Below are 18,143 nucleotides of genomic sequence, written 5' to 3'. Positions count from 1 at the left end.
CGTGCTTGTGTCCGTTCTTCGATAACTTCATCGAGAGTTACACGATCTGGCGTTGGCAACCAAACTGAGGTCTGCGGTCGATAACATATAATTGCTTCACTGACGGTCAGCGATACCAGCATGCCGCTGTCAAGCATATATCGCAATAACACTATTGGTACCCAGCGCTTTTCAACGAAGTGTCTGCCAAACCAAACATAACAAATCGGATGAAGTCCCGTGGCGAATTCAAACGAAGTCACACGAGCAAATCCTGTCAAATCAAAATCGGGTAAACTGCTGTTTACGGCGACTCGTGTCATCGAGTTCGTGGGATGTCCGAATCGCTTAAAGTATTCGCGGCACTCGCCGTTCCCGAGAAAGCTTCCTGGGTAGCAGGCAATCATATCCACGGAAATCATATCCCGGTAGTCATATCGGGTATAACACAACCCGCCATGACCATACTCGACACAACTTAATTGTATATCTGAAAGAAACTGACTTCGGGTTGGTCTCCACGAATTTCTTTCTCTTGCGGCGTGAGCGGCAACACTTGGAACTGTAAAACAATTAACCAATAATTGCTCTTCGCTAGCATTTCTCATATACGTTTTTGCGAGTTTTTTCATTTCCTGGTGCAACGATTCCGTCCGGTATAATTCTCCGTTCGGTCTCACAAATTGATCATAGTCGCCATCTTCAGAGCTCCTAAATAACCACACCGACACAGGATCGGTTTTACTCAGCGCGTAAATAACCTCGTATATGTTTCCGCGATAAAACTTGACAACACGATCTCGTGGGAATATTGTAACCGCATCAGTCCACGCGTGCGAATTATGATCAATAATTTCAATCGGTGTTCCTGACTTTTTATAATGCTTCGAACTGTATAATATTTCTCCGGTTAGTGTTTTTACTGTTATTGAACATTTTAATTTACTTGATAGCGCAGCAACATCATTTATTGTTGCCCCGGTATTCTTAACCGATTCACCCCATGATGTTATTTTTTCACGTCGCAGGTCGGTTAAACCGTTTCCTCGTTTTGCGTTTTTAAAATGTTCCATTACTCGCTCGGCTACACAATTCAACACCGTCGAAGTTTTCATCGGGGTGAGTTTATCAATTTTTGTTTTTTTTACCGGGTATATTCCATAAATGACTGCGGTTACAGGATACGATCGAGCGTAATATGGTTTATCAATCCCGGTCAGCATTCCTGGTTTGGAGTCGCTACTTAACAGAGCGGTCTTTCCGTTAGCAAGAACAGGGTCAAGTTTGTCACGGATAATCCACTCATCGGAATCTACCTTCACGATAAATTTTACTCTGAAAAAAATATTTCTTTTTACGTTGATGAAAATCAATATAATCAATAATTGTTTTTGCTCGGGCATCAGTCATTGTAGCATCGATGATGACCTCATCACCGAAGAAGAGTTCGTCAATGATATTGACGTCGCGGATAATTTTAAATGTCGACCATACATGAAAGGCGCCGTCGTCGCGGAATTCCCTTTTACCCTCGTTGATAATATTAAACAGATCAGTTAGATGCCGTCGTCGTGGATCGGGGTTTAGCCTGTCAAGATCGAATCTCCCAGCGGCGGATAATTTCGAAAACTCCTCCATGTTATATTTAAGACAAATATATAAATAAAAAATATTGTATATACAATGAACAACTGCAAGTGGTTAAAGGTTGGATCTGTAACAGTCTGTGGTAAGTCCTGCAGGAAGGAATTCTGCGGTGAACACATACAGAGCATCAAACGAGGAAGCACAGGACCTATTCCCTGCCTGCGATGTGGCATTGGTGTCAGAGGTAAAACACAATTATATGCGGGGTGCGTGGGGAAACGATACCGTGAACTCAAGCGATATTACAATAAAAAATAACGGAGACGCGCTAAAATCCGAAAGTGATTATATAACTAGGTTTTCAGACAAATTATAAATTAGACAAATACATGAAGTATATATGAATCAAGAATTTGTCTCACATCCAACCATCAAGAATTATGAAGCATCACGTGAGGGGATAGCGAGACACTGCAGGTTGAAAAAACCAGTTGGTAATGTTACTAATGCTGGTTATTTAATGTTTAGTGCTGGCGGTAAATGCTACTATAATCACAGATTCGTGTTCGAGTGTTTCTGGGGGTAGATCAATAAAGGTCTTGTAATTGATCACAAAGATAATAATAAACTTAATAACTCTCTTCAGAATTTGCAAGCCATTACTCAGAGCGAGAATTCTGCACGAGGTGGCACTGGTAAATTTGCAAAAATTCCCAGAGCTGTAAGATCTCTCAACAAAAATGCTAATAAAGAAAATATATTTCGCTCAATGAACTCAGCTGCGAAGTATTTTGGTATTCACCCCCATTCGGTTCATCGTGTTGCAGAGAATATTATCAAATCAACTTTTTCAAGTAAGTTTGATAGCTGCATTATATTTTCCTATGTGGATAACTCTGCAGTGACTGTGTGAAAGTCAATGATGCAATTATTTCCCCGTTGTCACCTTGACTTTGTCAACAGCGCGCTATAACACTTTACAGGTGCGAGCAGACGATTTTCTGCACAAGGAAGTAAATAACTTCCCTTGACGCTATCAGGTGACAGCGCAAGAATGATTTTATCTTCTGGATTTTATCAGGCAAACTTGTATTTATCTTTTTTTTTCACAGACAATATCGCTATTTTATTACACTTGTTCGGGTTTATGGTTCATCTGTAGTTTCCACACGATAATATTTAAGAAAATACGTTTTAAACAAATCACGCTGAGCTATTTCTGAACTTTCAAGTATCAGTCAGTTTATATACAATATCGTCCCGATACCATATTGGGGTTTCGAAACCCAACGAAGTTGCACAACTTTCTCCGTTATCGCCCCGTTCCGGGGTGACCTTTTACCCCAAAACAGGGTTGATTTCAGGGGTGGGTGTGCAACTTGTTGGATGTAGAATATAACCCCGCATCTGTCTGTGTTGTCTATATGTTTGTACCGTCCTAGGATAAGTTATATGTTTGTGCCGTCTTAAGATAAGTTTGTACCGTCTTAAGATAAGTTAGAATTAAGTTATATGTTTGTACCGTCCTAGGATAAGTTATATATACAATTGTAACTGCTGTAAATAGCTTCTACTGCTGTAAATAGCTTCTACTGCTGTAAATATTGTAAATATGTTTGTGCCGTCCCTAGGATAAGTTAGAATGAATTAAGTACTAGGATAAGTTATGTGTTATGTGTTGTCCCCATATGAGCCTTGCTAGCATATCAAATGGTAAGCAAATGGGGAATGTCTCGTCGTTCGCAAACACACCCTCTGGGCTTCTAGACTGTTATTTGATAGTTTAGGAGCTCATATGGGGGTAGTGTTTCCGCTAGAAGCTCAGGAGATGTGATGTTTTTTTATTTTAAAGATATAAAAATATATATAAATATGAATCGAGAAAATATCAATAATATGATTGATGCTATTAAAAAATTAGAAAAACAAGGATTTAAAATATTACTAAATGTTGAAACTATTCTGTCAGATTTTGAATCATTATACGAAGCTAAATGCACAGGGCGTTATATTCTTCCTGCTCAATATCGATTCATAAAGATGATCCAAAATAATTTGTATAAATCACTGGCCAGCGTAGCGGAGACACAAATAAATGAATTTATTCCACTGTCTCGTGCAATCGAAAAGATCAGGCTGGCACTGGCAGCTGAGTATGAAACAAAGAAGATAATTAATAATCGGGTCCGAAAATTAAAGCATTATATGTCCCTTGACTTCGTCAAGGATGACAGCGTCAAGGATGAAAATCCAGAGAATTTTGAAGTCAATGATAGCTTCGTCACTGACGAGGAAGTAAATACCTCACCTTGATTGCATTACTTGGAAGTGAAATCCTTGACGAAGTCAAGGAAGTAAAAAAAAAAGTAATATTTTTTTTTACTGTGTAAATTATGCAACTGTCCGATTTCGTTGGTTTTCATAGCAAAACCTCTATCAAATCGAGGAAAATGGACTGTTTCTCTGGTTTTTACTAGCAATTACCCTATCAAAATCAGCGAAATGGACAATTTCTCTGGTTTTTACTAGCAAATACCCTATGAAAATCAGCGAAATTGTCAGTGGTAAAAAAAATGTGTATAAAGTAAAATATTTTCAAAGACATTTTTAAAAATCCTAAAGGATGGAAATATCTTTGATATTTCTACTGCAGTATTTTATCGAGATGATCCCGTGAAATGCACGAGTGAACATAATTAAGGATTTGGTGTGCGTCACAATTAATCATCGTGATATTGTTTTCGCGGAATTGCTTCAGCTGAAATTCTGTCAGTAAAAAATCATCATTGCCGTACTTATCCATGATTATTTTAACATAACCCGGTAAATGGTTTCCGGTAAATATTTTTCGGATGAATTCTGTCAACGATGGAACATTTCACGTGCTGATACATACTATATTTTTTTTTATTATTTAATATAATTTATTACGACAGTGCTGTCGCTGATGGTGATGTCTCTAGCGTTTCCCACAGTGCTATCATCGTCGTCGTTGTCACTGTCAATAAAATCACTGTCAGAGAGATCTTCATCACTGACAATAAAATCACTGTCGTCGGAAAGATATTGTGTTTCTACGCTAGCGTCAGAACTGTCAGAGAGATTTTCATCATCATACTTCTGGTAATTCGAAGATTTTTTGGACATTATTATGATATGATATTATTAATTGAAAGTTCCTCAAAAAATCTACGACTTCACCAGCAGATTAATACTAACCGTCTCGCCACGTAGGTCCAAAAGTCTACCCTGTTGGTCAGTGACTCTAAAATTCATCCTTGTCAGCGTCGGACTCAAACACCGCAGAAATACTGGATTGATTGGCTCTTGCACAATCAAAAACCCAGGTGGTTCTCTAGGAGTAAATGAGTATAGTATAAACCCTTGCTGGGCTTGATTTGATACTGTTGTGTCTATGTTGTAACTGCCATCAATTGCGTCACATACAAGATTGACCGCGACGACATCAGTGATATTTACGATGCCCGGAGAAATATGTCGGCCATCACCGCTGGTGGAATTATCGTGTCTGAGGATAGTTGGCGGTGGCAATATTCGTTTGTGTTGTGCAAGTATGTCATCGAAGTGCTCATCGACGATATCAGTGACGTATTTTCGTAGGATGACCGGGTAAACGTATCCTGGAAATTTATAATTCGGTAGTTCAGCTTCGCTCAGCGAGTACTTATCCAAAAATTGTTGTTTAATGATGGAGCTACTGTTAGTTACTACCTGAATCATTCGCTGGTTAATATATTCCATATCTGCGGCAATCTGATTTAATATTTCGATTTGCTTAATAATTTCTCCACGTGAACCTGTTACACCGGAAAGATGTTCTTGGAAGCGTTGCCGTAGATGCGCTAGTTGCGCGCGGTGCGCCACATTAATAGTTTTAAAAAATTCAGTAATTTCGCTCAGATAAACACGAAATCCTAATCCCCTCACCCCCGTTGGATATGATGTATGAGTAAAACTCCACACAATATCGCCGCCGTCGCTAAGAGGCGGGATCCACGTATCCACCGTTGCACCTTTTATATTATCCAGACGCAGCCTATAACCCGGTGTAATTCCGTGATATGACTTCGCGTCAGTGATATAATCGGATTTTTCGGGTGCAGGGGGTGGTATCGGTGGTGCCGGTGGTGGATTTTCAGGCCATCCTAATACTGTTCTGATTGAACTGTTATAAATGTCTACGTGGTAACCCGGCGTCGAGATTTCGATGACCGTTGACAGCGTTGGCTCGTGTGCAGTTATATTGATTTTTGATTCCTTTCCGGTGATACGCTTCATTTGACGCTGTATTTCTTTGTTGATTTCTTCTATCTGATGACTCCCAGTGGGTAACGCAATGACGTTCCAATCTGGTGTGCCGTCAGCGCTATTCTGATACGAAAAAACAAATGAGTTATTCGGCGATTGTCCGTGAAATGATGTCGACCTGATGTTGGGCCAACTGTGATATACTCATAATTGTGCCAGCGCGATTTCTTTTACTGGAAATGCAGTTGGAAAATTAATATTAAACCCTGGCTGCGTCGAAGATATTGTTATCATTGATGTTTTTACCGGAGCTGTATTCGCGGCTATCTCTTGAAGTATCTCCGTCATTATTTATCTTCATCGTTTTCAAATTAAGATTCTTTGCGCGCTCGTAATCGTTGTATATGCTAGACATCAGCGTAAATTCAGAATCTGATATTGTTGTATCGTCAAGGCTGGATGATATCAACGAGGACAATTTCGAGTAGGCACTGTTGGCCGCGTTGTTTAACTTTTCATATTCGTGTAATTTTGTTATCGCGCACGAGGATATTTTTTTTTGCAATTATATTAGCAACTCCTGCAATCGTCGTTGAGGCTGAAATTGTGATTGTAATCGCGATTGCAGTTGTCACTGGTGTCAGCGCGGATAATAGCACCCCAGTAGATGCAACTACCGCGGATACCGAATACACTATTGTGTTTAGCACGGTTACACGCCGTTTGTATTTTTTTATTTTTATTGCATATCTGTCAATGGCGTTCTTTAACGTTAACTGCCATTCGCGCACTTGATCATATCTGTATTGCTGAGCGCCTAATGACTCTGTCATTAGTGTTGTCGTTGATGCCATTTTATTAATTTACGCGGTAACCAATTGAGGCGTTTCTGCGACGAATTCCAAACACCACCAGTAAGATGTTGCGGTTAATTTCTTGTCTGCGGCTTCAAGTATGAATATTTCTTCGGTTCCGCGGTTTAATATGATAGTCACAACCCCGGAATATTTGTCAGTGGAATGTCTCCAGGGATATGTTGTAAATATTTCAAATTTAGCGACGGAAAACACAGACAGTCTATACACGCCAGTGGCTGTTGCTGTATATTTGATAGTATTATTTTGTCGGGACCATGTTGCGAATCCAGATGATACCGTATATACGATGTTGGTGATATGCCCAGGGGCAACTCCAGTGGGGACTTTAATCAGACTGGTTTTGTTAACAATCTCAGGAATTCCCGATACGATATCCTGCTGTGTTTGTTTGATCGTGTCAATGTCGGTCTTGATTTCAGAAAGTTTTATGTCGATGACTGCAGGAACCCCAAAGAACTTATCAATGGATTCATCAGTTTTTTGAAAGTTTCTTCTAAATCTTGTAAACGCGCCCACGTGAACATCATACTCAGCCCGCAACGTGGCTAGTTTACCGTCAATGGTGTCTACATATTGTTTGTTTGCGGCATCTTCGGGGGATGTTGGATCTCTTAGCACGGTTATTTTATTTTTGTTCATGTTGAGTTCACCTGTCATTGTATCACCGGTCTTCGCTACACGCCCCCCTGCGACTTTTCGTGCATCATCTCGCAGCATCGCAATTGATATCGACGAATCTCTGATTCTGCCGCTGTCAGTGAATACAACGATGTTGTCCGTGACAGCTCCAATAACCCTGTGAATTATGTCATTCCACTTAATGTTACTGGTTCTTAGCTTGCCGTGCCTGTCCTGAAAAATAACAACCTCATCTAGGTCTATCCCGGTCAGATTTAAAAGATCATCAATTTCATCTTTGGTCGCATACTTTGATAAATCGATATCTTTTTTTTCTTCCTTGGTTCTGCTTGATCTTCCGTAAATATCAACCATTATTAGTTACGTGGTTGTTTAAAATCACATCTGTGGTGTATTCATGCACGACTTTGTGCGGAGGAGTTTTTGGGTGTTTTGTTATCGCGGAAAGAACGTTTAAAACCTCCTGACCACAAATGGGAGGATCAATCAGTGTTTGTGTTGGTAACGTTGACTGCCAAAACTGGAATGTTGGAAAATCTTTGGACGTACCTGAGAAACTCAACTGGCGGTGCTAGCCCATACGAATCAAAATAGATAATTCCACGTGGATCGATCGCGTAAGCAACCCAGTGAGTTCCAGGACCTTCCTTGTTGTCGAGATTAATAATACCGGTTTCTGTGCTATTCAGTCGTGCTGGTAATTCATCTCGCATAAATACACCTCTGAAATTCTTTATACGTAATTGTTTAACAGCATCAAGCAAATCAAAATTTGACATCGGAGTGAAAACACTTAGAACTTTTTTTGGGTACCATGACGCCGGAGTTCCCGGTAGTCTTAGACTGGATCGCTTCTCTTTTTTGTATCCTCGCCCTGTGGCTTTCTTTGGTGCCATTCCAGCAGCGGTTCCAACAGCCCCTAACGCGGCTGCTTTTGCGACTGCGGGAGCAGCAGCAGCTATCAGTGCTGGTATCGCGGCGAGAAGAGGAAATATTCCACCGGTTTTAACCATATCTTTGACCGCGGCTGGAGAGAGATCAAGTCGAACTCCAGTCGTTGCTTGCTTCGCTTTATTGAAATGTTTTAGTTGGGTTTTAGTTAATGACAGTTTGTTTGAACCACCCGCTAGCTGATCGTGTTTTAGTGTTATTGATGTCCCACATGTGCTCGCGTTCTTCGATTGTAATTTCTTCACCTGACCCGGAGTCAGAGTGACATTAACATGATTGTATGACGTTTTATTTAATACGATATTGATCTAATTGCATTGTTAAAACAATGTTACAAGTTTTCCACTGGTGCATCGATGACTCTCATTCGGCCGCCAACACCTTCAAGTAGCATTGCTTTATCGGAAAGTATGACCGCGACGGTTCTGTAATTAGCTATAGCTGCTACGTTTCTATTTACGGTAGCCCTAAAGTGAATATCAACGACAGACTGTCTGGTTAGATCAAGATGTTCCAGCGAGAAGTAATAGATTGGATAATGAGATGTAAAATCCAATTGTGATATTTGCAAACCACTGTCGATGTTTAGGTCGCGCGCTAGATATTTCGTCAATCGTTGATATGCACGTGCAACATGATTATTACCAAAATTTAGCATTATGTTCTCGGATGGTTCCTGATGTCCGTTTATTCTCAGAGAAACGTCAGTGATACCAAGTTGATCAAATATCATATGCGAATGTGTTTGATCCTTTAATCGTGCAACACTCTGAAGAGCAATGAAAATATGTCGCGGCGCTGCAACTCCCTGCTGTGATGCTATATGCCAGGTAAATGAACCATTGATGGTACTTTGAATACTATCTGTGGTTGTTGTAAGCCACGATAGCAGCGTTTTACCACCTTGATCCATAAAAGAAAGCAGTCGCTGTTCTTCGGCAATTGCAGGAGTCATTACCGGCATCCACAGTGATAGTTTTGTTATTAATACCTTACCAGCATCACCAGCACCAGCACCAGCTTCTCGCCATAGCGCATCATTGTCGTCGCCTTTTCTAACAAGCACGACTGTATGTTTTGCTCCGAAAATTACCTTTCTGACATCTCGGCAAAATCCAAAGATATGCGACAGCGGAATCGCACAAGAAAATTTTTTACTATCTCCGCTCAACATTAATTTACACGCGGCGAAACCCAAATTAAAATTTGCATTAGCACCATGAACCACCGGATTCACATCAGCGTCAGCGTTGGCGGCAAAGTTTCTTGGTCGTCTAATATTGTACTGATCACTGTCGGGATGATTAGAAGTCTCCTTGGCAAACATCATTGATGGACCGGCTGATCTTGTATAATCATCAGAATATCTTGCCAGACCAATTATTGTTGTAGCAACATCGACATCCTTCTGAATCGATTCAATATTTTTTCCATCAATCATGTAGGTAGCACTATCAAACAAGGCCATAATTCCGTTATTGACAAAACCGACTTTAAATGCAGCCGCGTAGTCTGTGTTATCGGTTTTTTTAATTTCACCTTCTATTTCAATAAATGCTTCAGCAGGCAGGAAATATCTACTTGTATCCTGAACCTGAAGTTCAATTCGTCCTCGTTTATTTGGTTCTCGTGCGTCATAAGAGTAATACTGATAATCACGCACTGATTCATTTTTGAGAACCGGTTCGTCTAAGTCGAATGCTGGGTCGGATTCCTGTTTGAACATTTTATTGCAAAAGTTATCGTCTAAAACGAAGACCACTTCCCGCGACCAAACTTGTGTTTATTTGTTCAGGAATTTCGTTGACTAGCGCGGCTAGTTTTTGATTTGCGGCTTCATTTATTACTTTACTGACATTTGCTGGCATGTCTGCGGTGGCTGGTAATTTTACCGGCGGAGGTTTTCTACGTATCAATCGTGCTAGTCTATCCTTGACTGCCGTGAATGCTTTACCGGTAGCGCTACCAGCAGCGCCAATAGCTTTATCTTTAATAACATCAATGGCTTTCATCGATAATTGTTTTGCGATCGGTATTGCTTTAGGTGCCATTCTCGTAAATAAACCTTGAACAACATCGCCGAATCCGTCTCCATAAGTCATTCTGTATACTGGCACTCGTGAATTTACAACCCTGACCATGACTGGTCTACGATGAGAATTGTGTACTATCATTTTATTTAATTGTTATTTCTCTAATCGCTGTCGACGAGTTCATCAATAAGTTCTCGATAGATGTGAGTATCCATGATACCGCCGCGAAATAATCGCTGACAGATATCAGCTGCTTCATTAATTATTTCTGGTGAGTTATTTCCAGCTCGTTTTCCTCCGATGAGAACTTCTAGCCGTGATACATCATTGATGATATTATCAGGGCAAACAGCTAGACCAGATCCGGTTTTTGGTTGTTGTCTTACAATTCTTGGGGCTAAAACATCTTGCGGTAAACTTCCAGGAGATGTTGTTAAACCAATTATCGGCGACCTAGTTGGCTCGGATTTTTGACGACGTGGACTTTGTTCAGATGCAACCTCATACTCACCTAACGGGACTAGGTCAGTATCTATTATCTTCCGCCGTTGTTGTTGTAAAGGTGTAGAAGGTTTCTGCTGGGAGGATTCTAGTTGTTTTACATGTTCGTTATAAACTCTTTTTACTTCTTCAAGGAGACCTCTGTATTCTAAATCATCGTCTCTGGCTTGTTTTTTGTTTTTATGTATGCGATATATCCATTTAATAAAATTATCATCATTCACGTTTTCAAAACCGGGTTTTAATATACTAGATTTATTAAACATACCAATTAATATTTTTCTGGGCAATTCTTCTCTTGTAGTATTTCTAATATCTTCAGCAAAACCCTCCCTAAATTTTGCAATCAGTCCAGTATTTTCCTTTATTGGTTTGGACGCGAGTTCAGTACGAATTTGCCCAATACCTTCAAGTATTTCTTCGCCGACGGGTGGAGGTTGAGTTGCAGCTATATCAGTTGGAAGATCTCGTAAAATCTTTTTTGTTTGTTTGGTTCTTCTAGCAATCTTTTCAGTTTGCTCAGCGGTTTGTTTTAACACTGGAAGAATACCCTTTTCATCTCCCAATAAAGCTTCTTTGGTGACCGCCGCAGCCTTCTCAGTAGCTGTTGTAACGGGTTTAAATAATTCTTCTGCACCTGTTGCAAATTCAACTTGTGCCAGCTGACGTGCTTGTAATTTTTGTCTTACACTATCTCGTACAGGAAGAAATTTTTTTTATTGCTTCTAGTCGCTCTCGAGCTAGTCTAGCAGAATGTGCTTCTCCGATGTTGGCCATTATTGTTAACTTAAATTTTTAATTCACAACAGAAATCCTAAAATATTTTACATCGCTTAGCAGCAGAGGGACTGAGCCACCAAGTGTTTCGTCGACGTCACCCCGGTCAAGAAATATTTTTTATGTTGAGTTATTTTTCATGAAATAACTCATCTAGTCATCAGAGAAGAGTTATTTATCATAGTTTTCTGAATAGAGGGTTTATTTTGTGAAATAAAATCTTCTATCAAAAATAGTTTCGATTAGGGGGTACTTTTTGTCCGAAAACTTGGTGGGCTCAGTCCCTCTGCTGCTAAATGTGATGCAGCAAAGGTATATATTCCTTTTCATATATCAAGGATGACTGTAGCAGGTATCAGCATCCATTCTAGAATAATATGAGCCTGACTTTGACTACCCATACACTGCTTGACTGTCCCATAATCTTTTCCAACGCAAGAGCGCTGTTACCATTGCAGTGCAGACAGATTGGAGTGTAAACGTACAAACCATTTGTTGCGTATTGTACTATTTCTTCTTGCCACGTCAAATATTAAACGGCCACAGTACTGGTTCGCGTTTTGAAACTGACAAACATTTTTACTCTTACTCAAACATTTTGACAAGCACACTCACATCAATAGAGACAGAATTGTAAAATATCGGTTAGCCAATGAAGTCACTTACAATGTGTAACACATTGTTTGGTTGTAAATTCAGGGCTTGTTGACAGTAGTGTAGCGACCAGCCGCAGAATAAAAAAAAAACACGTCCAATCTTGTCGCTGTGCAAAAAGGCACTGAAGTCAATTCTAAGCGAAAGCGGTAAGAAAATAAGTATAGCCAATGAAATCGTTTATGATGAGTGATGCATTGTTTTGTTTCTTTAAGGTAGTGTGGCAAAATAATACCAACGCAAGTGCGCTGTTACCATTGCAGTACAGACAGATTGGAGTGTAAACATACAAACCCTTTGTTGCGTTTTGTACCATTTCTTCTTGCCACATCAAATATTAAACGGCCACAGTACTGGTTCACGTTTTGAAACTAACAAACATTTTTAATCTTACTCAAACATTTTGACAAGCACACTCACATCAATAGAGACAGAATTGTAAAATATCGGTTAGCCAATAAAATCACTTACAATGTGTAACACATTGTTTGGTTGTAAATTCAGGGCTTGTTGAAGAATAAAAAAAAACATGTCTGATCTTGTCGCTGTGCGAAAAGGTACTGAAGTCAATTCGAAGCGAAAGCGGTAAGAAAAAAAGTATAGCCAATGAAATCGTTTATAATGAGTGATGCATTGTTTTTTTTTTTTTAAAAGGTAGTGTGGCAAAATAATGCCAACTCCAGAGCGCTGTTACCATTGCAGTACAGACAGATTCGAGTGTACACGTACAAACCCTTTGTTGCGTTTTGTACCATTTCTTCTTGCCACATCAAATATTAAACGGCCACAGTACTGGTTCACGTTTTGAAACTAACAAACATTTTTAATCTTACTCAAACATTTTGACAAACACACTCACATCAATAGAGACAGAATTGTAAAATATCGGTTAGCCAGTGAAGTCACTTACAATGTGTAACACATTGTTTGGTTGTAAATTCAGGGCAAGTAGTGTAGCGACCAGACGCAGAATAAAAAAACACGTCCGATCTTGTCACTGTGCGAAAAGGTACTGAAGTCAATTGAAGCGAAAGCGGTAAGAAAATAAGTATAGCCAATGAAATCGTTTATGATGAGTGATGCATTGTTTTTTTAAAAGGTAGTGTGGCAAAATAATGCCAACGCAAGAGCGCTGTTACCATTGCAGTACAGACAGATTGGAGTGTAAACGTACAAACCCTTTGTTGCGTTTTGTACCATTTCTTCTTGCCACATCAAATATTAAACGGCCACAGTACTGGTTCGCGTTTTGAAACTGACAAACATTTTTAATCTTATTCAAACATTTTGACAAGCACACTCACGTTGTCGAGTAGCGTAGTTTTCTGGAGTACGTACGTGTCCCAGCGACACAGTGCCGTCTCTAGCTCTCTTGAAGACACCAACTGTCTGTTTTATTTTTCTTGCAACTATTTTCTTTTGTGGTAGGGTCTGAATCGAAGGGTCGTCAAGATGCATGAGGTGTTTAAGACGTAACGCTGTCGTTGGGTCCCTATATGCTTGGGTTTCACTTACATTGTGAAATATACCAATTCATTGTCACAACGAGGGGTAGAGAGGGTATATATGGAAAGAATGAACTTGGTTATATCATTTCTGAATCAGCAATCGAGATGAAACGATCGCACGATTTCAGTGAGAGAGAAGAAGAACGTAAGAGGCAGCGAAGTGACGTATCGCCTCACACACGAAAAGAAGTGTTCGCTCAAATAGAAGACATGAGCGAACCTGAACCAACACCTTCCACGTCTGCGACCAGACAGAGAGAGTCTATTCCAAACCAAAGTTCACCAGTCAACCCTGAAAAGTACTATCACATTCGAGAGACGGAAAAGCGCTCCTGTAGAAAATTTAGAACCACGGCTTACACCTACACAGTGAAGTTTAAAGATTTCAAGTCCGACGTACCGTTGGAGAAAGCAGAAGGGTTCATCACCGAGATGTGGGATTCTTTGCTCACCACACTCAAGCGACAATGTCAACCCAAAGAAGACGATCGCTTGACACTATCCATACAACACGACAGCTTGAAATCCCCTGTTTGGATCGAGTTTAACAGACCCGCAGAACTGACCCCTTCTAAACTCATGGACAAGATACAACAGGTGAACAATCCAATGACAACTTTGACATCACCGATGGTAAAACCACACTGAAAATGGCTCACGTCTCTCTTCCTCAAGGGACAGGACGCAAAAAGGTCTTATTGGTGAACGACCTTCGCAGTACCAAAAAGAGTCTCGTCCAAATTAACAACCCTCAAGACCAGATGTCCTTAGCCCGAGCCATCGTGGTGGGACGAACCTATGCCAACAAGAACGACACGGCAGAATGGAAAAGAGCCAGGAAAACTATTCAACAATCGGACCGAGCCAAACAACGAAACGAAGCAGAACTCCTGTTGCAACAAGCTGGCCTGTCCAAAGACACACCCTGTGGCATTCCTGAAATGCAAAATTTGCAAGATGTCCTAGCTCCACGCTACACCTTGAAAGTGCACCCTCAAGAAGTGCGTGGGCCTCTGTTGTTTCGAGGCCAAGATTTTAAGGATGGAAAATACATTCACCTTTATCATCACGATGAACATTTCGATACCATTACCAGTATCACTGGATTCCTGGGATATGTTTATTATTGTGAGAAATGTGACTATGGCCATAAAAATCGAGAACAACACAAACATTGTGGATCGAAATGCACAGGATGTTTGGCCTCTCAACACTGTCTGAGCGAAGGACAAGAACCAGTGCATTGTCCAGCTTGTCAGCGCACGTTTGTCAGTCCTACCTGTTACCAACAACATTTTAAAACACAAGGTTCACAGAAGAAATGCGCTTGTCAACTGCTGAGATTGTGCCCCGCGTGTGGACAAGGCATACGTACCAATAGTGCCAAGGCACGCGTATGTTCAGGAAAAAAAAATGTCACATTTGTCACCACATCTTGGACTTGGAACATCAATGTTACATGCAAAAATACCAACCCCAACAAGAGGAAGATGACGGTCACAAGAAGAAGAAGAAAGGCAATTTCATCTTTTTCTATTTCGAATGCATGCAAGAGACTAGCATTCACATTCCTAATTTCTGCGTGGCTCATCGAGCGTGTGAGAAGTGTATTCAAGAACCTATCTTCAGTTATTGCCCTCACTGCAGCAAACTTCCTGGAGGGCGTGAAAAAATCTTTCGAGGACCAAAGACACTAGACGATTTTGCCAAATGGGTCTTAGACCCCATCGACAAGACATGGAGAAAAGAGGACATCGAACGTTACGGAGATTGTCATCGCCATGCCACAGTGATGGCTCACAATTTCTCCGGATACGATGGACAGTTTCTTTTGAGGTACTATACGGAACATGGCACCGAACGTCCTAAAGTCACTTTGAACGGAACCAAAATCATTTTCATGCAAGTGGGACAAGTGCAGTTTAAAGATTCGATGAGTTACTTGGCCATGCCTTTGAGTCGAATGCCTAAAACGTTTGGAATGACAGAAATGGCTAAAGGTTATTTTCCTCACTTTTTCAATACGGAAGCCAATCAACATGCCGTTCTACCCCATTTACCTGAGGCTCACTATTACGACCCCGACAAGATGCGTACCGAACAACGAGAAGATTTCTACGCTTGGTACCAGGCTCATGCCTCTGACCCCTTCGACTTTCAGGAAGAAATGTTAAAGTATTGTCGTTCCGACGTGGACATTTTACGACGTTGCTGTGGAAAATTTCGAGAACTGTTCATGGAACACGGAGGGGTCGATCCTTTGAAAGAAGCTTGCACCATTGCCAAAGCGTGTTCCTTAGTGTACCGCCAACGATTCATGCCTCAAAAGACCGTGGCTGTCATCAGTCCTCAAACGACCAACTATGTCAAACGTCAATACTCGGAACGTATTCGGTCGATGGCTGGGACTTAAAAAACCCCAAGATCGTGTATGAGTTTAACGGTTGCTTATTTCATGGATGTCCCGTCTGCTACCCTGATCGTGACACTAAAAATCAGTTTTTACAACGGACCATGGAAGACCTGTACCAGGACACTTGTCAGCGACGCTTGAAGTTAGAACAGCAAGGATACCAAGTGGTGGAAATGTGGGAACACGAATACGATCACCGTTTGAAAATCGATCCCGAGTTTAAACGTGTCGTGGAAAGTTACAAGCTGATGGACCCCCTGAACCCGAGGGATAGTTTGTACGGAGGAAGGACCAATGCCACCTGTTTGCTGTACCAAGCCGACGAAGAGAAAGGAGAAGAAATCAAATACTTGGATGTGTGTTCGCTGTATCCTTACGTGTGCAAATATTGTCACTTTCCTACAGGGCACCCGCGATTGCTGACGGAACACATCGACCTGGTCAACATTCGACAATACGAAGGCTTGATCAAGTGCAAAGTTTTGCCTCCCACGAACCTATACCATCCCGTCTTAACTCACCATTGTCAAGGCAAACTGATGTTTTCATTGTGCCGTACTTGTGCCGAAACGTGCAACCAAGATCAGCCTTGTCAGCACACCCAGGAAGAACGGGCCTTGACGGGAACCTGGGTCAGCGTAGAATTGTTCAAAGCTATGGACATGGGATACCAACTGTTAGAAGTGTACGAAATTTGCCACTTTCCCAAGACAGAACAATACCACAAGGGTGACCCCACTCAGAAAGGCATTTTCGCAGACTACGTGGATGCCTTTTTGAAACTGAAGCAAGAAGCCAGCGGCTATCCTTCCTGGTGTCACACTCCCGCAGACCAAAAGACATTCAAAGAGAAATACCGGGAACAAGAAGGCATCACTTTAGACCACATCGAGAAAAACGAAGGCAGGCGATCGTTTGCCAAAGTGATGTTAAATTGCTTGTGGGGAAAAATGGCACAACGACCGTGTTTACCCAAGACGGAATATTTGACCGAACCTTCCCGCTACTTCCAGATGATTCACGACAAAACCAAATTCATCAAACACGTGGACCTCGTTCGCGAGGATTTGATCTTGGTCAATTACGAAGAAGATCTGGACTTTGTACAAGCCGACGCATTTGGAAATGTCATCATTGCGGCTTACGTGACAGCTCATGCTCGCTTAGAATTGTACGAAGCTTTAGAACTGTTAATGGATCGCGTCCTGTACTTTGACGCGGACAGTTGCATCTACATCGATCGACCGGGTCAGCAACACACTAACATCGAAGAAGACCGTTTAGGAGCCTGGACAGACGAACATCCTGACGACAAGATTCTAAGTTTCGCGAGTGGCGGTCCTAAAAATTACGGCTACGAATACCGGGACCCACAAGGAGAAGTGCACACAGAGTGTAAAGTGAAAGGTTTGACTCTGAATTATCGTACCAGTCGTGTGGTCAACTTTGGCGTATTGAAAGAAGCCTTGCAGTCTGGAGCGGATGCAAACTTTAAAGTGACCACCTACCAGCCGAACAAGATTGTACGTTTACCCACTCACCACATCGTCAGTCGACCCTTGGAAAAAGTCTATCAAATCGTGTACCAGAAGCGAGTGCGACTTCCCAACCACTTTACTTTGCCGTACGGTCACATCAGTATTGGTCAGCATATAAAAAAGGACAACGTCCAAGACCAACAGTTCATTGTCACTACTAAGACCAATCGAGAAAAAATGAATCCCTTCAAACAGCAAGTATAGAGCGTAAGACTCAAGTCCAACGAGAAACTCGGGTGTGATTCTTTGCCTCACTATCACATCACCAATGCAGTAACACATCTTAGTTATTTATTTACTAACGCCATGACAAACTACGTGCAAGCAGTGAAACTTCCAGACCACAAAACTTTACCTTATGGACATACTGATATCACCCAGTATAAAAAGGGACGACTTCCAAGAACGACACTTCA

Source organism: Sinohyriopsis cumingii, chromosome 18 (assembly GCF_028554795.1).
Source record: "Sinohyriopsis cumingii isolate HCF-2022 chromosome 18, ASM2855479v2, whole genome shotgun sequence".
NCBI classification, from domain to species: domain Eukaryota; kingdom Metazoa; phylum Mollusca; class Bivalvia; order Unionida; family Unionidae; genus Sinohyriopsis; species Sinohyriopsis cumingii.
Note: the sequence above shows the minus strand (reverse complement) of the source record.